The sequence below is a fragment of the Danio rerio genome, chromosome 2 (genome assembly GCF_052040795.2).
Source record: "Danio rerio strain M-AB ecotype USA chromosome 2, GRCz13ab, whole genome shotgun sequence".
Classification (NCBI taxonomy): domain Eukaryota; kingdom Metazoa; phylum Chordata; class Actinopteri; order Cypriniformes; family Danionidae; genus Danio; species Danio rerio.
Window position 1 is genome coordinate 26,937,242 of NC_141022.1, and position 22,670 is coordinate 26,959,911.

The 22,670-nt window shown below is 36.1% G+C and overlaps 1 protein-coding gene and 2 long non-coding RNA genes across 3 annotated transcripts in view; 1 reads left to right on the forward strand and 2 right to left on the reverse strand.

The window, feature by feature from the left end:
* Positions 1–22,670, forward strand: part of csrnp1a (cysteine-serine-rich nuclear protein 1a) — an 811,199-nt gene that overhangs the window by 283,680 nt on the left and 504,849 nt on the right. The gene's annotated exons all lie outside the window — the stretch shown is intronic.
* On the reverse strand, positions 13,204–14,606 carry si:dkey-58b18.4. Its single transcript, NR_200087.1, is given in 4 exon segments — positions 13,204–13,352; positions 13,499–13,587; positions 13,698–13,874; positions 14,046–14,606. It is a non-coding gene; the product is annotated as a si:dkey-58b18.4 (long non-coding RNA).
* On the reverse strand, positions 15,520–16,541 carry si:dkey-58b18.7. The gene is given in 4 exon segments (NR_200088.1): positions 15,520–15,570; positions 15,798–15,886; positions 15,980–16,150; positions 16,294–16,541. It is a non-coding gene; the product is annotated as a si:dkey-58b18.7 (long non-coding RNA).

A 22,670-nucleotide genomic window follows, 5' to 3' on the forward strand; every position in this document is an offset into this window, starting at 1 on the left:
CATGCGCTTGTTGCAGAAAGTTCACACATTCACGCACACACAATGCCAAACGCTCTTAAAGGAGCCGCACCCCATTTTCACTTGTTACAGAGACTTGTCAGGTTTTATTTTAGTGAGCAGGGAGGAGGTTGATTGAGGTTTACACAGCAGAAAAGCGTGTGCTTGTACGGGCGTGATGTGGAGCCGATCCGCAAATCGCAGCACATTATGACGATGACCAATCAGAGTCACTTGAGGGCGGGCCTTTCAGAGGAACTAGGAAATATATCAGTCGTTTTCATGTTAGCTGAGTAGCTGTGTATAATCAAAGTGAGATATATGAAAAAATAACTTGATTTCCTTCAAGTGAAACATGAGCACACATTGCTTTGCATCTTATAAACACAACCAAGCCTTAAAATTACATTCTGGACCACCCCTTTAACAAATCAGTAAAAAAGTGGATACGACAACAAAGAAATATAATTTTTGTTTGTCATTTATAAAAACAGCTTTGCTGATTAATAGTCTGTTGTATAGTAACATTTTGAAGTTTGGTGTACCTGTTGGTTTGTGTCAGTGTCATTAATAAAATCAATGCAGACAGCTCACCTTTTGGTAAAAATCTACCTTTCAATGAGTTACTAATGAGATCTGAGGATTTTTTTCCACTCCGCAGAGCTAAATGTAATCTTAAGAGTTAATAATTATCTAGTTGTGCAGTATTTTCTTTACACTTTACCTTTTAAAGACAATATCTAAAAAGGGTAATGTTCTGTATTGTGATGTGGTAACAGTGGCAAGAGAGGCAAACAGCTTACAGTGTAGCTTAGCGTTGCCATCTAATTAGCCAGTTTTGTCTGAAATGGTCTGCACAAATAACATAATGGTTTAAAATGACATTTTGTTAAATTTATTTTAGTTTAAAAAAAACTTTGAAGAGGCATTTATAAACAATACCAAAATAAGTAAAAAATAAAGTGCCTTGTGTTTGACAACGACAACAGCGTATTAATAGAAAAAAATCATGCAATTGTTATAAAATAAAAGCAAATACAGTATATAATTTGGCCAATGAGTTTTAGGAATTTTATTGATTTTAAAAACATTTTAATAGCATCCCGAAAAAACATCTCTTTTGGCTTAAACGGGTAGACAAGGCAAGTTTATTTATACAGCACATTTCATACACAATGGTAATTCAAAGTTCTTTACATGAACAAGAATAAAAGAAACATGAAAATAAAAATAATACAATTAATTAAAATGGATTAAATTAATTAATATATGGTAATAATTAACAAAACTATGTTCAGCTTATTAAGAGTGATTTCTGGAGGATCATGTGACATTGAACAGGACTTATGCCATGATGTTAGAAGTACAGCTTTGAAGCAGAAAGCAGTTATTAACTTATTATTTCTTTTCTGTTTTACTGTAATGATGTGGGCAGAAGAGACATCTACCAATAACATTAAAGACTAAACTTTTTTCCAGTTATGTACATAGATTAGCAACATTAACAATTGTATACATTCTTTTAGCTGCAAGAGACCCAGAATGCAAAATAGCACAACAGTACAAGAAAAGCAGTAATACAGTATATTTTATTTTTCAGTTTCCACTCTGGAGGAATCTGGAGTCTTTACCTCTGCACTATAGGAACGCTGAAGAAGATGAAATGCTGAAAAACTTTGTTCTACATCGATCCTCCATGAAAAGATAAAGAGTAAGGTGTCCTACAGAGATCATTGTCCTCTCTTCCTCAAAAGAGCCTATCTCCGGTTGGTTTGGTAAGATGTACACTTGTATTCTCTCTCAGGTGTCCAGCATCTCATACTGCCTCCTCAACTCTGTCTGAAAGAGTCTCCAGTAGTCATAAAGATCTCAAATACTCCCTCGAGATATCAGCATGCCCATCCTCTTGAATCAAAACGGCTGATGTATTATTGGGTACACCAATAACGGCTAGAATTATAAGTCCGTAAAGATTTGTCCTCACATATCTTTATTCTAAATGTGTTTACTTAAAGTAATTATAAGACTGTTTTGGTTTCTAATCTCTTGGAGTGGTCGAATCATGGAATTACGAACTTAAAGGTTCCATGAAATTAAAATAAAACATTTTTAGATGTTAGTTTCAGTCTGTTAGTTTTAAGTATATCTTTTATCTTGTGTGCTCCAAAACAATGACAATTTGCCTTGAGAAAACATAAAACTGATATAAACATATAAAGCTTTTCACTTGACACAATGGATCAACGATTTGTTTTACGTCAGCTCATACTGCAGTTTCTCTTCAAATCCTGACCAATCAATGCTTCCTAGAATCTGACATACCCCGCCCCCTTTAAGACGCTTCACATTTGTTTTTCATTTGATGTGCTTGAGCTCAACCACTCTCACTGGCAGAGCTGTGAGAAAACAAAACACTATTGGCTGTTCTTTTAAAGGGGATGAGCTAATCTGTCTCCTGATAATGAAACTCCTAACTGTTTTAAGACTTCTGGTTTGAGGAGCTAAGATGTAAGTCGCGTTTTCAGTTTCTCCTGCAGCGTGCATTTCAATATTTCAGTCTTTAGCCTTTTTTGTTCCCTCCAACAAGCCTACAAGCGTTGTTTACTTAATGTCCATAAAAACTAACTTGTTTTTATGTTGAAATATTAAGAACAAACCCAGTAAAGCTGCTAATCCATCATAGTCTCATCAGCAGCCTGTACTTTCTGATGGGCTCGCTTTGCCTCAGCCCTGATAGCTCAGAGGTGCATATGGAGCTCCCAGTCGACAACACAGCTCTTAAAGCTGAACTTTTGTCTTCTCTATGCAATGATATTGCAGGGATTCTGTGCCCCGAGTTGCAAACTGTACTGGCTGACGATCTGTCAACAATTACATGTGAGCTGCAAGCTGTAAAAACTAATTTTTTTCTAATACTGTGGCCACAGTACAGGGCGATGTGGCAACGTCACTATGATTAAAAAAAAAAGACATGTCTGATTCTACTTTTTCTGACCTGACCTCAAAGGTAGCTCACGTCTGTGCAGCATTTGGGGAAGTGCGTCCACAGCTGCTGGGGAATCTCTGAAGTCAAGTTGGATTTCTGTATCCAGCCTGACTGCACTTCTTGTTCAATGGCTTGAAGTGGCACTTTGTTTGCCCAGAGGAGTCAAAGGTAGACAATTCTCTATTTTTCAAAGTAGTAAGATCGAAGTCATGAGAGAGATGGTAGCCCATGTACAGTAATTAATTGTTTTTTGCATATGGTAACTTAGTAAAGTCTGCTGACTTTCGGGTCTCTTGACCAATCCAGACTGATCATATTGGTCATTGTTACATGTCCATGTATTTGATTATTTATTTTTGCTATTTTGTTGCCCTCAACAGTTTTTGATTACTTTCTTTGAGTTGTTCTTTTATTTGTGATCAGCCTTAGTTTTATTTTGATTCCTTCCATACTTTGTTATAAATTTCTTATCTAATAAATAACCCTGGACTGATCCCTTTTGGTTTACCTTTATTTGTGTTATGACTGTGGCTGTAACATAATTGAGGACTATTCCTAAATTGTTTGATTATGTTTCAGCTGTTTAGTGTGGAAAGAAGTGGCCACACCGTTCTTTTCGTGATTCATCTGGATTTGCTTTTGTGTGAGTGACTTCTTGCATCCTAAGCAAGTATTTGCCCTATTTATACTAGTTGTTGGGTAGGTTGTGGACCTGCAACTTGTTTGCCTTTCTTGTTTTTGTAGTTATTACGCTTCAGAGCCAGTTGCTGCTGATCTAGTAATTGAGTCTGTGTATGGTGTTCATGATTTTAGCATTTAAAGTCGTCTCGAGCCCCTAACATCACTATCAACAACGTTTTCACTATTGTAGGGGATCAACCTACATTAAAAGATCGATCAGGGATTTCTTAGCTTATTTCAATGAATCGGATTCAATCAGATCAAAAGATTCACACTTTATCTACCATTTGTCCAGCAAATAGAAGACATTGTATCTTACCAATCTCGTTTATATTATTTCCCTTTTCAACAATAATAACATAACACAGTATTGGGTTAACTTTTAGCAAGGAAACAAAATCTACAGCTCGAGGATATGACTTAGAAGTGCATAAACACGAACACAGTTCTTACAAAATGAGAACAAAGATTTATTGAGCTACACTTTGATACATGAAACTAACTACGTAATAAGCAAACAACAAACAAACGCACACACACACATTCACACATACACACAAAGGCAGTTCAGAGGATGCAAAATAAGTTGACAGCTGCCACAAATGAATTCTAGTACTTCTTACTAGATCTTAAAAATCAGACCTGAGAAACCACAAGAGCAGGGTTTTGGCTTATCTTTAACTGCTTAAGATCAATCTGCACCAGATCAGCAAGAGACAGCGTTTGTTTGTTACTTGTGCATTTGCGGAAGTCGAGTTTCCCTTGCCAGGCTGGCCTCAGGGCGCGGTGACTCGCTTCGGTGACGTCTTTGGGATTCCTTTGCTTGTGAGTGGCTGTCGTCCTAGGTTATCTAGTTGACGGACTACTGAGAGTCGATTTGCAGAAGTTCGTGTGGTTTCGGCATTCCGGAAACTTAAGAGGTTTGCATTGAAAGTTTGTGATGACCCAATCGCATGGCGGCGCAGTGTCTGGACAGGCGAGAGGAAGCAAAGAGCAACAGCGAGCGTGAGCCAGCTAATGCAAAAAGTAATGTTTTCTTGTTGCAGGATGCTTTTAAGTGACCTGGTTTGGTCCATCTTCCAATAAACAGTTGCCATGAAGGGCGGGGCCATGCCCTGTACCATCGAAGTAAGGGTCAATCATTAACAGACTGCATGTTGATTTCAGGCGAAGCAGTGGCACAGTAGGTAGTGCTGTTGCCTAATTGTTGATTAATTGGGTAGGCAGAATTGTTCGTAGTGTTTGAGTGTTTGTGGATGTTTCCCAGTGATGTGTTGCAGCTGGAAGGGCATCCGCTGCGTAAAAACGTGCTGGATAAGTTGTTGGTTCATTCCGCTGTGGCGACCCCAGATTAATAAAGGAACTAAGCCAAAAAGAAAATGAATGAATGAATGAATGAATGTTGATTTCACGTGGTAAAATCTCTTGTAAGTTTGTAACTATCTTACTTCAAATGTTACAAGACGAATACTGTTTGTACTTCTAGTTTTTCATGTACACCGCTCTTACAGCTGAATAGGTGCTGAGACCAAAATTATTTCAAACAAGACTCAATGCAACAGTGCAGCGCAGGACAGGATTTGATTGTGACTTCAGGTTCTTTCCATTATCCGCGGCCTGCAAAACTGCAGCAAAATGGATATAATATACATGGATGAAAGCAAATGAAATTATATTTATCTACGCACGGCACGGAAGAAACAAGGATGCATTAGGGTCCTTTCAAACTGGAGGTGGATGGAGGACTCGCCACCTGCACGTGACTGCGGTGAAGTTTTCCATGTTTTTGTTCAGTAAAGCGAATCGTAGCTTCAGGTCTAATCATCACTAAAGTGATCATCAACAGTGTCACATTTGTATTTGCTGACATCTAACACAATGTTGCTCTTGGCATATGTGTTTATTGTTTTTCTAATAAGAGTTTCATTTTGGCAATAGCCTTTTGTATTAAATAGCCGATTTGATCTATACAAAACTTTTCACTGAGCTCAGTAAAATATTCTTTGATAAGTTATTAATAATCTGTTCAATAATTTGTTAAAGCCTAAACGAATGGTAAAATATAGATTGTAATTGACTATAATATAGTCTAGTTTAAATAAATAAATAAAATATAGCCTATTTTAATAGCCTATAAATAAGTGTACCTCTAACATATTTTTAAATTAAATAAATAGGTTATTTTCTGAAGAATGCGCATGTTTATGTTTATCATACCATCGAATTAAACACAAAACAATATCTCGTGTGTATTTCGTATATTTGAAGGAGCAGTCAATGCATGCACTGAAAATAGGTTATAGGCCACCTTAAAACTTAAATAGGCTATTAATACCGGATATAAAAGATAAATAACTTTTTTTGTAAAAAGAGAATCTTCCGGTAGTACTGTTACAAAGGAGTCCTAAATTACAAACGATTGTTTATTAAATTACCGCAACACATTTTATTGCAGAACATTTAAGCTGGTTTCAGCTCTTAGTTCTTTCATTTTCATTTTCAGTTGTTTTTTTATCGTTTTATTTAACTTGTTTGTTAATTCAATTTTATTTAAAAATTTTAACAGTTTTGTTATTTAGCCTATTATTTTTATGCAACAAAAGTTGCAAACTTATTTGCTATGAGAGGTGAGAGAGAAACAGAGCGCAAGAGAGCGGAAAGTGTCGGTCAAGTGATGTTGATGTGAACAGCTGAAGCTGTCAAATTATTTGTAGTTCATTTATTATTAATGATGATGATTAAAAATAAAAATACTATTCATTTTATTTAATAATGTAATTAAAACATGTAATAGTTCTACATTAATGCGAAACGAGCTAAATATCGTCTGTAAAATCGTCATAGGTCTCAGCTCTTGGCAATTCTTTCCCTATCGTCGATACACGAGAGATTGTCTTTCATTCGTATCCATTAATTTCCAGAGATCTCTTTGTCTCTTGCCAGGATGTCCCATATGACTAATGCAAGACCAGGGAGTCATTCTAAAGTCTCGTGAGGTGGTTCCCGCTGAAAATCCTGTAAGGCCCCATGGTTAGCTGATTAAATCATTTACCAAGTTGGGTGACGGGTACCCGAACATCTGTGGCCAAAGTATTGGTCAAAATAGTCAAAATCAGTTAGTGCTCTGTTATCCTGATGGTATAGGCCCTCGAGCCAGTTCAGTGACCAGACAATGTGGCATTGGTAGTGCAGTTTTAGTGAGTGCACTTGAGATGGGAGTTGCTAATGTTCTGTTGCTTAAAATCAATCTACAGTCTGAATTAGTGAGTGGTGACGTGATCGTTGGTGTTCATTCTTCTCTTCATATTGCTGATGTAACATTCACTCTAGGCAAGGATTTGGCAGAAGGTAGTGTACGGAGTGATTTTTTAACAATCACCTAAATTTGTTTTTACCACTTGTCGCTGGTACTGATGACTGTGCACTGTTTTCACTGTGTGCGCGGTTACTCTTTCCATGACTAAATCTGCTGAGATTTCTGATAACGTAGATTTTTTGTGACAGCTTTGTTGTGAATCCTAACACCATTGATTTGTTTTTTGTCCCTCTACAGGAAAAGGCAGATCTGATTCAGTACTAAGAAGGATGCTATAGGCTGTGCTGACTTATAGAGAAGTAATGATTCACCTGACTCACAATTCGATACGATTCACGATTTAGTCATGATTTTTAACAAAATTATTTGAAACAAATTTAAGGTAAAGAGCCCTTTAATTTTTTTCTGAAATGCTGCACAATTTTGCAAAATATAATGTATTTTCAGATTCCAAAAAAAAAGAGCAATACAAACTAAAGAAAGCTCATTAATATAAACAAACTAAAACTGTGACTGTGCTGGGATTTTACATTTTTAAAAAGAGATATCAGCACATTTATGTTTTCTTGCATAAGCTGAGATCTTTGCACTTTTACAGTGTCCCCTGCTGATAAAAAACTGAGATAGCTAGTGTGGAGAGGTAAGCTTTTCCTAACCCAGAGAGCAGGGTGTACATAGGTGGTCAATTGACCCTCTTATTTGCAGGTAAAGCAAGAATTATGCTTGTAAACACAGCGCCCCCTCTGCTCAAAACATGTATCGCGTTTCATTCAACTTTTCAACCGGTTTAAATTGTCACATATTTGTACCAATTACATCCCAACTGACTTGTCTTTGTGTTCCAAGATGTTAACTGATGATCAAAAATCTAATTCTACTCTTGCCTTACTTTTTGAATTGGCTTGACTAGAGCTGGAGAATTCTGGGAAAGTGAGAAAGTGGGTTTCCTCAAGTCCTACTGAAGACTGGAATGTACTAAACCAAATCGTAATTCCAGTAGTTTATCAAGACATGATTTTAGACTTCGCACACAACAGTGCAGCTGATCATTTAGGTGTTTTAAACATGTACGACTGAATTTTGCGAAAGTTAAATTGGCCTGATTTAAAACAGGAGGTCTCACAATTTTGTAAGACTTGACACATTTGTCAAGTGGTTGGGAAACCCAACCAAAAAATTCAACTTGCACCACTTTTATCTAATTCCGATGGTTTCTGAGGCATTTGAGCATATTTCATTCAACTGTGTAGGACCTCTTCCACATTCAAAATCTGGCAATAATTACCTGTTTACGATTATATGCGCAACTACACATTTTCCTGAGGCCATTCCTTTACATTTTGTAACTGCTAGAGCAATCACCAAAACACTGGTTAAGTTTTTCACGGTCTTTGGTTCAGAGTGATCATGGAACAAAATTTACGTCTCAAACGTTTTCTCAAGAGCTTAAACGACTCGCCATTAAACATAACATCTCCACTGCTTATTATCCAGAGAGTCAAGGTGCTTTAGAGAGGTTTCATCAGACAGATAAGGTCTATAAATTCTCACATACTCTTTTGAGCTTGAGAGAGGAAGAAATTCTGTGGATGCTTTTCGCTTCACGAGAGGTGATACAAGAATCACTGGGGGAGAACTTTTTGGGCACACTTTTTGCTGTCCTTTAGCTGTATTGATGAGAAGTGACTCTCTGATTCAAAAAGCACCACTGTTCCTGAATATTTTTCACAGTTTCGTACATGTTTATATAGGGCTGTGACACAGGGTTCCCGCGGGTCCTTAAAAAGTCTTAAAATGTCTTAAATTAAAATCCGGGAAATTAAGGTCTTAAATTGTCTTAAATTTTACCGTAAAGTGGCTGTAGGTATTAAATTTTCAGCTGGTCTGCTTAATGACGACAGGGAAGCACAGTGGTCCACCGTAAAACATCTAATAGTTGATTAATTCAGTATGTGAATTAGGAGAGAAATGACAGTCTCCGTGATTTATTAGACTTTTTTTCTATCATTTTAGACGGGGTTGTGCCGGGCTTGGGCTTGCGCAGTAAATGAACAGTCATGTGATGCATTTCGATTAGCGCGAGGAAGTAATAAAATTGTTTGTTACAACATTGAAATCCATCCCGGCAAAGGTGAATCAAATGATGACAGAGATGTCAAAAAGAGCGAATTATGTCAGCGGTCAGGTCAGCCGCCTGTTTTATTCGAACAGTCATTCTAGCCGCTGGTATATAAAGGTATTTTGGCGGTCGCTCGTACACTGCGTTTTACGGTAGAGCACCTGGGAGCAGTGTCCAGCGAGCTGACAGGACATGACGAGGACACTCGCTACATTGAAACCGCTGTCATGGAAAATGAAATGAATGTTCTTGACTGGTGGAAGATGAACAAACAATCCTACCCAAAACAAATTAGCCGGATCAGTAGTGTATTCTGGCCAGTAGCAGCAGCAGAGAAAAGGTGTTCAGTGCTGCTCAGTGAGCGCAGGACTGCGCTAAAGCCATTTACAGTGGATTCAGTAATGTTCCCCCACAAAACGCATAACCTAATCTTGATAAGTAAAGAATTTCAAATTATAACTAAATATTAATGAAATCATAATGTATGCAGAGTATACAGGCTAATGCTGGCATTATTCTTTTGAGCATTACATTATTCAGCTTCACCATCGCCTTACTGTGAAGAGAAGTGGCAAAACAAATCCCACTGAGCCTTTATCTTAATTTCGTTATTGCCAAATATCTGTCATCATTTATTTTAATTTATTTGCTAAGAAAGACTTATTTTTATTGGTGTGTTGGCCAATTCAAACGTTAAGTGTATGTACCCAGGCCTATTTAGAGTGTTGAGATGTTAAGATGTTACAGGGGGCTTATTTTTTTATTTTTTTTTCCAACTTGGCCTGTAGCCTATGTTATGGATAATGTTAACGCATATAAACAAATCATTCATGAAAAAAGACAAAAGAGCTGTGCATGTGCACATTTGGATAATGTCGGGCTATAAACGGGTTCGGGCTTTTTAAAAGCTGTCAATCAAAATGTACTTGTCGGGTTCGGGCTCTATCGGGCCTACCTTTCATAGCCTGATAACAGCTCTAGTTCAGACGCCCCCTCAGAGTCTCATTTTACCACCAGACACCCAAAAGGCAGATACTGCGGGTTATCCATAATGTGACGAGGCTTGATTTATTTAACGAAAACATTAAAATGAGTAGCCTATTCCAAAGAAATTATATAATTTTTGGGTCTTAAATTATATTTGTTGAGGCCTTAAAAATGTCTTAAAAAGCATTAAATTTTACTTTTAAAAATAGTGCAAGAACCCTGTGACAGTGAAAATTTTTATTACTGCAGTGGGAAGACCACCGGTGTTGCAGTTGCAGTGGTTTTGTTTACTCAAAACTGAAAATTCATTCTGTTATTAATTACTAATCTTTTATTACAATTTTTTTATATGAAAAAGCAGTAAATTATGTAAAATGTGAAATTAAAGCAATAGTCCAGAGAGCTGGTTTTCCGCGTCAGTTCAGGGGCACCGTTTATAGCCTATAAAGTGTACACGTGGCGGCGGAGGCTGGACTAGTGGATGGCATGAAGGTCCAGCCGCCTAATTCATTACATGTTTTGGTTAACTAATTCTTTAAATACAACTCTCTTGAGCTCTAAAGAGAAAAACACAGAAGAAGTTTGCTGTTAAATTAATTTTAGCAGTGACACAACCGCTAGTCATTTTCACTTTAGTTTTTCAGTTAGGATAAATATTAGGAGTAACCTAAAAAAATGTTTAGTTGGACACTGCACAGTCCTACAATAGTCTACACTATAGTTAATATTATAATATCATATCATTATATCATTTTCATCAATATTATTAAAACTAAGCTATAAAATTGATAAAACGCAGAACCCTTAAAAATATTTGCTTTCATTTTGACATCTCTAAAGCGCACTTTTACAGTTGTGTAAAGAAACATCCCATTATGCAGCAGCTGTCTCAAGTTGGGACACTCAAAAAATGACTTGAGTTTAAAGATGATCGGCCTGCGAGGTCAAGTTTATAGTGGTAGTAAGTAAGTGGATGCCACAGATCAACCTCTCACTTGCGCTGCAGGTATCCTGCATGATAATGTAGGGTAGAGAGTTCTCTTGTCACGTGATAATAAAGATATTGAGAAGGACCTGCACACAGTCTTGAGCACAGACAGACACACATGAGCAAACGCAACGAAATGAGAAGGAAACATAGAAGCGTTGCCCCGATAGGACACGATAATAAACTTCAACTGGCGAGCTGAGCTGAATCAAAACAGCTGAGTACCGTCATAACATGTGACCATAATAAATACACGTGGACAACCTAAACAAAACAAACCTCCAAGACAAAACAGGCACTCCGGACATCTCTGTTTTGCTACACCAATGCCTTAAAATGTAACTAAGTAACACATTTAGCTACTATTTTTTAGATGACATTAAATTGTAACATTTACCTTTTTCCTAACGCTGATATTGGTGTGATAATGAAGCGTGATGACTCGGTTATGATTTATTTACCTGTTATATAAAAAGTGGGTTAGCTTGCTGGTGTAGGCATAGTTTGACATATTTTCCTAAAACTTTAAACATTTATGTTATTTAGAATAAAACAGAAAGAAATAAGGAGAATAAAATATAATTTAAACCACTCCTTTGGCACTAAAGCCACGATCCGTGTCTGCGTAAATAAACGGTGTTGTTGCTAACCTTCATTAATAAAGTCAGTAATAGCGAAAGTGTGCATAGCCTAATATTATAGTTATAAAAAGTATATTACTGGTCTAAGTCAGTAACTTGCACCTATATTGTTGGCGCAGTGCAGGTTTATTGCATGTACGAATCAGATTATGAACAATAAGAGCAAGTTTTTCCTTTATTACATTCTTACCGTAAGGTGTATTTATTTATTTTTTTATTGTTTTATTTAATAAAGGGGTGAGAACATAATCACTGGCAAAATGTTCCTTCCGTACCACCAACAGGTTGTGCCTCTTTACGTAACAGCGACATACACTTGAGGGTAGGTTAAACAATTCTAAGATGCTCACAACTTTGATGAGCCAGCTACCAAGAAAACTGACGTCATTGGATTAGTGAGAAGTTTTCCAATGTTGTTCAGTGACATTTCTGATATAACGTCAATTATTAAGCATGATATTGATGTTGATTTTACCCAGGCGATAAAGCAACATTTAAATTAAAAGTTGGGTGAATTAAAAGAAACTTGTTGGGTGAATTGTTTGAGGTTGACTGGTGGGTAAATGCCGTGCACCACTAATATATGCTTTAATTTAATATATTATTTCTAAATAATATATACAATAAAATAATTAATATAATGTATACATTTAAAACAATGATGAATTTAACTTAGCACTGGGTTACTATTATGGCCATCGTACAACTTTTTTTCCTTTTATTATTTTATTTATTTTTATAGCATTACTGTCATTAGTAATTTTGTAAAGTTTAAGACTAAAGAAGTAAAAAAAGAAGTGAAATGAAAAAATGGAGATGCCATTTCTGAGTGCAATATTTTTTATTGAACAAAAAGAAAATGTACATACAATACAACAGTAAACATCACATTACAGTGAACATTAAACATACAGTTTGGTACCTTCTATTTTACTGAGACCCAGAAGGGACATGATGGTGGGAAAAAAAAACTCAGTGGGAGGAAAATGAGGTAAATATCTATTTTTAAGTTTTTGCGTTACCTCCCAGGGTTTTGTTTTCCCTCGCAATAGTTTTGCGTTCCCTGGCAAAGATCTTTTATGTTCCGTTGCAACACTGTTGTTCCACAAACACTTCCTGTTCACTTTATATTTGAAAAATGTAGGTAATTTGTATGTATGGTTTGTATGGTTGAGAGCTCTGCACATCACTATGGTGTGTTTCACATAGCATTTCTTCATTCGACACTGGGTTGCTTACATGGTCGCCGAACAATGTTTTTATTTTTTATTGCACAACTACCATTAGTATTTCCACAAAATAACAAAATATTTATTGATAAAATAAATTAATAAAAAATACAATAAAAATATGGGGATGCCGTAACAGCTGATGAATCAGTCGGTCCCTGAGTCTGGGGTCTTGAAGATTTCTGGTCTTGAGGTGGCACAGGGTTGCTGTCATGGCTGGCTACAACTTCCTTTTTTAAGTGTTTATGTTTTTTTTTAAAACTACTATCATCAGTCATACTAAAATATACAATAATATCTAAAGAAAAAACTAACAAGTAAAAAGAAGGGAATATTAAAAAATGAGGGATCCTCTGACTGCTGATGGACGATGCGGTTCTTGGGTGCAGGTCTTTCTACGTCTTCAGGCTGAAACAAAAACAAAATTGAGGTCTGCTATTTAATGCATTATTAACCAAAGAATATTTAAAAAAAGATTTTTAAACAATTATGAAAATTTAGGAAGATAAAAAAAGAGTGCAAATATTAATGAATGTTCAGAATGTAAATAATACCCTAAACCAGTCATGGAGACTCAGTTTTTCAAGTTCAATTCGCTGCTCTGGCTCGATCTGGAGACAGCAGCGGATCAAATCACAGCATTCTGTGCAGAAAGAAGAGAGAGAGCTCAGATTTACTCCACAACTTAATTAATAAATAATAGTTTGTATTATTCAGATTGACCTCTTTCCTTGACCCAAATAGAGATTTTACCTTTTGTCAAGTGATCTTTGGTCCAGATGTTACGTCTGATCATTTGCAGGTCGTGTCGATTTGGAAAATCTCCACACATCATCACATAAAGGAGTAGCCCAAGAGACCACACTGTCGTTGTTTTACCGTGGTACTCGCCAGTTATCCGATACTCAGGTGGGACATAGTCATCTGTGCCTGAATGAGAGAGGTTTTAACCATTAGTCATTAGTCACCAGATCGACAGTATTAATCGATTAGTGGACTCCATTCTATGATGCTATGTGAGAGCTTGACTCGCTCAGAGTCTATTGTGAGTTCATCACTACAGTTTGAGACTCTCTTCACAGTTTAAGGGATCATACATACCAGCAAAACTTGTGTAAGGAGCATCGGTGAGGATTTCCCCGCATCCAAAGTCGATCAGTTTGATTTCGAGGGTGTCCGGGTTGATCAGCATGTTCTCCATCTTGATATCGCGATGAAACACTTTGCGTCTGCAGCACGTTTGAGCTGCAAATATTACCTGCCACATGATCAACCGTGCCCCATCCTCATCGATGATCGACTCTTGGCGCAGGAGAAAGGAGAGCAGCTCTTCAGAGGGCATGGGCCGCTCTAGGACCATGATGTACTCGTCCTCATCCACGCGCCAGTCCAAAAGCTTAATTATTTCCTGTATTGCGGGCTCTTGGTTTGCAAGAACTAAAAGAGCAACCTCCATTGGAAGTGATTCCGGATAGCCGTCCTGGAAGAAATATATTTGTTATGATGATTGGATGGATATTGTGTAAAACATGATGACAATTACAGTTTGTCTAGTGATTTATAGATACTTAAAGTGAAACAGTGAATGAGAGTTGAAGAGCACAGCATACTTACAATGTCGATGAACTTGACGTTCTCGGTGTAGGCAGTTTTAATTGCCACCTGCTCAACAGAACAAAGAAAGCATGTGTTATAGAATTATACACAATTATTGTGTTCAGAGTTCACATTTGTCCAATGCTATCTCATGGCAATTTGTCACTTTTTGATTTAGTGGCTGATTCGTCTGAATTTGTACAATCTCATTCTTGTGATTTGCTTATCCAGTTTGACATTTGGGTTTAGGGCTGGAGTTTGGTGCCACGCATCATTTTAAAAATCATTTTTCATACGAATGAACTCATAAATTCATACCAATTAGCCACTAAATGACAAAAGCTAAAATAGTTCAGTTTCTCTTGAGATCAGGCTGATTTTCAGTCATTAACACTGAACAGTTTAACAAAGTAGCAGTTTAATTTATCCCAAAAATAAGAATCACATATCTATCTATTATTTTTTCTCTGATACTCTGATATAAAGCGGTGATAAAGATAATAATTGATGAAAATTGATGATACCTGAAGGCCATCCTCTAGTCGGGTTGCAGCTTGAACAAGTCCAAAGCCTCCTTTACCCAGCAGAACACCAAGTTCATAAGAGGATGAGTTGATGACTGTCAAAAGAAAAATCAAAGATGTTGATATAAAATGTCAATCAGTAGAGAGTTTATTTAATCCAAGACTATTGTCTGATTCATATACGCACTCAGTATTTGTACTTAAATTAACACAAAACAGGACAGTTTAAATGAACTGTAGTAGTTATAGAAATAGTTATGCTTCATGTAAAATATACATATTCAACGCACACACATAAACAAATGAACAATGAAATCTTGTTGAATGTGGAAAAACCGTTGTGCTATTTATCATCTATTATTAAACAAAACACATAAAACATTTGAGTGCTGATTAAATATTGACATTAATAAAGACATTGCCATAAAAGTGTGTGTGTGCATGCGTGTGCTGGGTTAACTACCAAACTGACCCATTATTTCGCTGCTCTTCTTCTCTTCGTTGGTCTGAAACAGAAACAGAAATCATATTTAGTGTCATCACACAACCTGCATAAAACAAATATAGGCAACATGCCTAAAGTAAAGAAAGTGGACATTAAAGAACATGAAGAATGAATATAAAATAGTGTATTAGGACTGACTATACAGCTTTACATAAAACTGTAAATCTAATGCGTATTGTCTACTAACTTATCAAATCAAAAATATTAAACTCATTAACATGTATTTACCTTAATCCAGCTGTGGCGGTTGAGTCGCTCCAGTTTAATCCGCTCTCTGGGGTCTATCTTGAGACAACAGCGCATAAAATCGCAGCATTCTGTGCAGAAAGAAGAGAGAGACATGATCAACTTGAAATTTATTTTTTAGTAATTTAAATTACAACTGTTCTGTGCTGAAAGGAAGATCTCACCTTCTGACAGGCCTTCTATGTCTTTATTCATGATCGTATTCAGTTCTCGTCTTGTTGGAAACTTCCAGAAAAGCATTACAAACAAGACTATTCCGAGAGACCACACTGTCGCTGGTTCTCCGTGGTATTTGCCAGTCTCCAGAAACTCAGGAGGACGATACTCCGCTGTGCCTGGAGGAAAGAGATTTTGTTTCAGTTAACAAGGCATGTTTAATTGAATATTCATTACTAAGCAAGAATTCTCTTGATTCACAACAGTGAATTACTTCATGAGAGCTCAAGTCATGACCACAGTTTAAAGGGATTATAGATACCAGAATAGTCTGTGTAAGCCTCATCTTCGAGGATATCCCCGCACCCGAAGTCAATCAATTTGACCTCAAGGGTGTCCGGGTTGATCAGAAGGTTCTCCAGCTTGATATCTCGGTGTAACACTTTTCTTTGGCAGCAAGTTTGAGCTGCGAATACGACCTGTTTCATGATGAACCGTATGTCATCTTCATCAATGGACCCAACATAGCTTTCTATGAAATTGTTCAAGGGCTGACAGGGTATGGGCCGTTCCAGGACCATGCAGTAGAAGTCACGTTCCACCTTCCAGTCCAGAAGCTCAATAATTTCAGGAACCCTTGGGCCTTGATTCACAAGGGTTTGAAGAACAATTTCTATTGGAAGTGGTTGAGCAAAACCATCCTAGAAGAAAGAAGGTTTTTATTATGAATCAGTGGTAAAAGAATTAAAAACAGATGATTGTCTACTAAAATATCATTTGCAGTCTGTGATTAAAGAATTAATTCACCCAATTAAGTTATTAAAAACCGTCATGTTGTTTCAATACTCTGAGAGCTTCTTTCATCTTAGCAACACAAATCCCTCATCCTTCATCAATAGCAATGAGATGCTCAAAGTCCAGAAAAGGAACCAAAACCTTTGTTTTTTAGTCTTAAAAGTGTTCTTGAAGCTTTGTATGTAGAGTTGATCTCTAGGATTTAATCAAAAATATTTAAACTTGTGTTCTGAAGATGAATAAAGGTCTCGGGGGGTTGGAATGACATGAGGGAAAGTAATTAATAACATAACTTTATTTATGGGTGAACTCATCCTTTAATGTTAGCATGACGTGTTTGAAATGTAAAATTGTGGAACAGAGGAGAAACAGAGAGCATAGTTTTCTTACAATGCGGATGAACGTTGTGTCAAACATCGAGCAGTATTTCACTGCAACCTGATCAACAAAACAAAAGAGTGGATGTGTTAGAATTATGAGCAAAGGCAATGGTGAGACCAGAATAACAGGACAAAAATGATTGGCTAGATTAATATTGCTGTTCAGATCCATACCTGAAGTCCATCATCCAAACGAGTCGCTGCATAGACGGTTCCAAAACCTCCTTCACCGAGCTCATCACCAACTTCATATTGGCGTGAATTGATGACTGTTAAAGAGAAATCAGAGATGAGGGAATAAAATGTGACAGCACTTACTACTACTAAATCCAATTAAGAGCTACTTTTTATTTTCTAAAGACAAATTAGCTGAATATTAGTTATCAACAACATTTAAACAATCTGTATATTGAAGTCAGTCTGAAGCACAGCCCACTAAACTGTAGGGGTCTAACTATTCGCACCAAACCATTTCGGTACAGGACTTTAAGTTCAGTCAGTGTGTACAAAATATGGACAAAAAGACATTTGAGGGGAAAAGTGACACTGCTGGATGTAAATGCTCAGTAGTGCTCTGCTGCAACACTGCACTGACAAACACATCTGTGTGCATGAATGAACAAGAGTGAGTACAACAACTTCACAAATATTCACAGTGTTCCAGAATTCAGCATTTTCTGAATACAGGTGAAAAATGTTTTATTAGAAACGTAAATGTTACTGGTGTTTTCTTCTGTCAGATAACATTTGGCAGAGTTTTTAGTTTTATTTTTATTCATGCAGCAAAGGTTTAATAATTTTTGTCCATTTTTTTAATGACTGAAAAATCCTAATATATATTCTCATTTATTTGTATATTGATTTATGTAGAATTCACCTTTTGTCACGTTATTAGTCCTCTAACTTTTACTTTTTTAATAGTAATAAACGGTAAACAAAAATCACAAGCATTTTTTAAGTTTTGCTTGTTTTTTTTTATTTCAAACTGTAATAAAATTGAACAGAACTATTTATCCTTACACCCAACTAAACTGAAGTAAACCCGTAAATGTTCACTGAATTACTGAATGAGTGTCAAGGTAGCAAACTTACCGAAAATTGTTTTCTCCTTCTCCTGAGGAACTGATGGCACTGCAGCTTGAAGGACATCATCCTCACTACAGTCGGACGTGGCACAGGCTGTAGGGACGTCGTCAACACTTTGAGCTGCAGCATGGTCTGGAGTTTGGAGGGTCAGTTCAGTGCTGGGAGATTGGAGGACATCACTGTGGTCGTCAACACGGACTGGACAACCACTGGTGCTTAGTTCCTCCGATAACAGGTATTCAGTCCTATCATCAATATCTCGACCTAAAAAGAGAAAAATATGTAATAACTAAGGATTGTTTTATTTAACTTTTTTTAATGAAATGTTAATTAGCCATGTTAAAGTGTGCTGTACATTTTGAAGTGACTATTTGGGGTGTTGTAGCCCCAAAATGTCAGAATTCTGAAGTCAGAATTATTAGCCCCCCTTTGATTTTTTTTCTTTTTTAAATATTTCCCAAATTATGTTTAACAGAGCAAGGAAATTTTCACAGTATGTCTGATAATATTTTTTCTTCTAGAGAAAGTCTTATTTGTTTTATTTTAGCTAGAATAAAAGCAGTTTTTAATTTTTTGAACACCATTTTAGGGACAAAATTATTAGCCCTTTTAAGCTACTTAGTTTTTTTCCATAGTTTACAGAACAAACCATCGTTATACAATAACTTTGTTAATTACCCTAACTTACCTGCCTAGTTAACCTAATTAACCTAGTTAAGCCTTCAAATGTAACTTTAAGCTGTATAGAAGTGTCTTAGAAAAATATCTAGTCAAATATTATTTACTGTCATCATGGCAAAGATAAAATAAATCAGTTATTAGAAATTAGTTATTAAAACTTTTATGTTTAAAAATGTGTTGAAAAAAATCTGCTCTTTGTTAAGCAGAAATTGGGAAAACAAATAATCAGAGGGGTTAATAATTCAGAGGGGCTAATAATAATACTTTAACTATAGTAGTACAGTAGTACAGAAAATACAGTCGTAAATTCCATCATCATTTACTGACCCTTGATTTATTCCAAACAATTCAGAGTTTTTTATTGTTTGATTTTTTAACAGAAAAGAAGATGCTTCAGAGAATGTTGAAACCTGTAACCATTGACTTTAATAGTATTTTTTTTCTACTATGGATGTCAATGGTTACAGGCTTTCAACATTCTTCAATATATCTTCTTTTCTGTTCAACAAAACAGCAAAACATGGTTTGGAACAAGTCAAGAGTGAATAAATGATAGAAGATTATAATTTTGGTGGACTATCTCTTTAAATAAATAACCTTAGATTTTAATAATACATCAGTAAATGTTGATGCTGTGCAAGTATTTTTAATTCTTATTTCATAAATACATTAACTAACATGGACTATTGGAACATTATTGTGAAGTGTTCCCAATTTTGAAACTAAGCAGGCATTTATTAAATCAGTTTTAAATGTTTAATTTTCTTAAATAAAATAATAATCATAAAAAAGAAGCTATTTTAAACATTTCTCCCTAACTGAAACGTAAATGAATCAAACCATTTATTGATACACTAATATTAAATTGCCGTCTAATCTGTGCATGTTCATTGAATTACTTAATGGTGAATTAGCAAACTGACCGATCACTGTTTTCTCCAAATTCTGTAGCTGGCATGACTGTGGCTCAGTGTCCCGAAGAACACGTGCACACAAGTTAGCTAGCAAAGGCACTGCAACTTGAAGGACATCATCCTCACTACAGTCGGGAGAATAGAGGACAACACTGTGGTCGTCAACATGGACTGGACAGCCACTGGTGCTTGGTTCCTCCGATGACAGGTATTGAGTCCAATCATCAATTTCTCGACCTAAAAAGAGAAATAATATGTAATAACTAAGGATTGTTTTATTCACATTTGATAATTGTAAGATTAATTTGCCATATTATTGCAAGCTGTACATTTTGAAGTGACTACTTGGGGTCTCGCAGCCCACCATTATAAATGTAAAACCCAGTCAAACAAACATACACTGAAAAAGTGACACTGCTGGATGTAAATGCTCAGTCGTGTTCTGAATACTGAAACATTGCACTGACAAACACATCTCTGTCAATGAAGGAAATCAATAAATATTCAGAGTGCTCCTTAATTTTGTACAATCATTTTTAGCTGATTGTCTTTTCTAACTGTTTGTCTTGCTCTTTTTTGAATATGGGTAAGAAATGTAAGTATTTGTCATTGTTCACAGCAAATGCTGTTCATGATATTTTCATTCTTAATTCTAGTTAGCAAATACATTAAATAACATGAACTAATCAAACATTAAAGTAAAGTGTTTCCAGTTCTTTAATTATTTTAATCAGGCAGGCATTTATTCAAATGTTTTAATCTGTTATTATTCACAATTGACAAAACAGAGAAGCACTTTTAGGTTTTGCCATTTTTCTCATAAACTTATTATTACACTGCTGTTAAACTGCCGTCTAATCTGTGCATGTTCATTGAATTACTCAATGTGGAAGTGAACAAACTGACCAGTCACAGTTTTCTCCCTATCCTGCTGCTGGCATGACTGTGGCTCAGTGTCCTGAAGAACACGTGCACACAAGTCAGCTAGCAAAGGCACTGCAGCTTGAAGGACATCATCCTCACTACAGTCGGACGTGGCACAGGCTGTAGGGACGTCGTCAACACTTTGAGCTGCAGCATGGTCTGGAGTTTGGAGGGTCAGTTCAGTGCTGGGAGATTGGAGGACATCACTGTGGTCGTCAACACGGACTGGACAACCACTGGTGCTTAGTTCCTCCGATAACAGGTATTCAGTCCTATCATCAATATCTCGACCTAAAAAGAGAAAAATATGTAATAACTAAGGATTGTTTTATTTAACTTTTATAAATGAAATATCATTTAACCTTATTATTGAATGATAACAATTATGAAGTGACTATGTGAGGTTTAGTTTTGTGGATTCAACATGCATGGATGTGTTTGTCATGCTTCTTGTGTTTTGACAGCTCTTATTAGTAAATAATTAAGTTGCCATGTCATTTCATCATAAATAAAACATCACCTTAAATTCAGCTTAAAGGAATGAATTTCAGTTTTGTGTAAATGCATGACAGTATGAACTTGTATGCTACTGTATGTAGTAAACTGTAGGATGTTGAGTTCATTTCTGAATTTTGTAATACAATATCTATTATACTGTACTGCATTACAGATTTTCACTTTGGTATATTTATTAAATCAGAATTGAAATTCTCAAAGCAGCTTATTCAGCCTCTTTACTACTATACAGATTGAAGCTGATTAAATTAGATACTGCTCATTCATTTCATATATATGAGGCATAAAACCAAAAGATCTCCTGCACATGAGTTGTGATGAAAACTGTCCAGAGCTAAAAACAAAAAACCTTGTATACAGGCAAACTTGATTTAAATGTTTAAAGTTTGTCCAGAAACTTGACGTGCTAGTTTGGAAATATGGAGAATAACTGAAGAAATATACTAAATCGACTTTAGATACACATTGACTGTGTGTTACAGACTTTATAAAACTGATTAACAAAACTTAACAAATAAAGTTTTAAAATTAATAATAAAAAACTTCCACGATAGCGAGTGTAGGGCCCTATATGCAGACTTTGGTGTTCTTATAGCATCGGTATGTGGTTTACCATCACTGGTCATCGTGGGTGGAGAGTTTTTCTCCACGGGTTCTTCTCGATCTGAGTGGGGTTTGTTTTCTGTCCTTCCCCGCAGGACTAAAGCAATTACTCCGAGTAATGTAAACATTTTAAAGAGTAAATAGTTACCAATTTAAAAAGCACAAATCTACGAACAAATAACTGTCAGTAAAGACGAAGAAAGTCTTCGTATATCTTCACACTACAGTGGATTGTGAGTAATGGCGCCTGTTCAGCAAAACGTCATCTTTAGAACTTGATGAAACGTGACATTCTAAATTCCAATAAAACCAAGCTGCAACGTGATTGTCCCGTTTAAAACTTCATTAAAAATTCAATACAAAGTAATAGTCAATCATTTTAGTGGCTTTTTTCGTGTGCGCGCGCGTGTGTGTGTGTGTGTGTGGAGGGGGGGGTGTTGATGGAGAGCTTCAATAAAATCGCTCAGCATATTCAAATTTGTCATGCATTTTTTCGAGTCTTCTTTTTGTATTCACATGATAAATTTATAAATAATAGGCAAGTTTTTAACCGTTTAAGAAAACAATTTATTTTAATCAAAACAATTATTTTGCTCTAAAAACTCTTTTTTAAACTCACTAATGTGGTTGAGGTTTATCTGTAGTAACGTTTTGTTAAAACCATAGGGTGTACTCATTTTTGCAGTATGGCCTTAAATTATTTTGTCCACTGAATCCACTTTGCCTCATAATTTGTATTTTTCACTCAGTGCAGTCGGGGACTACAGTATATTGACTATTAGCACAAAGTTAGTTGACTG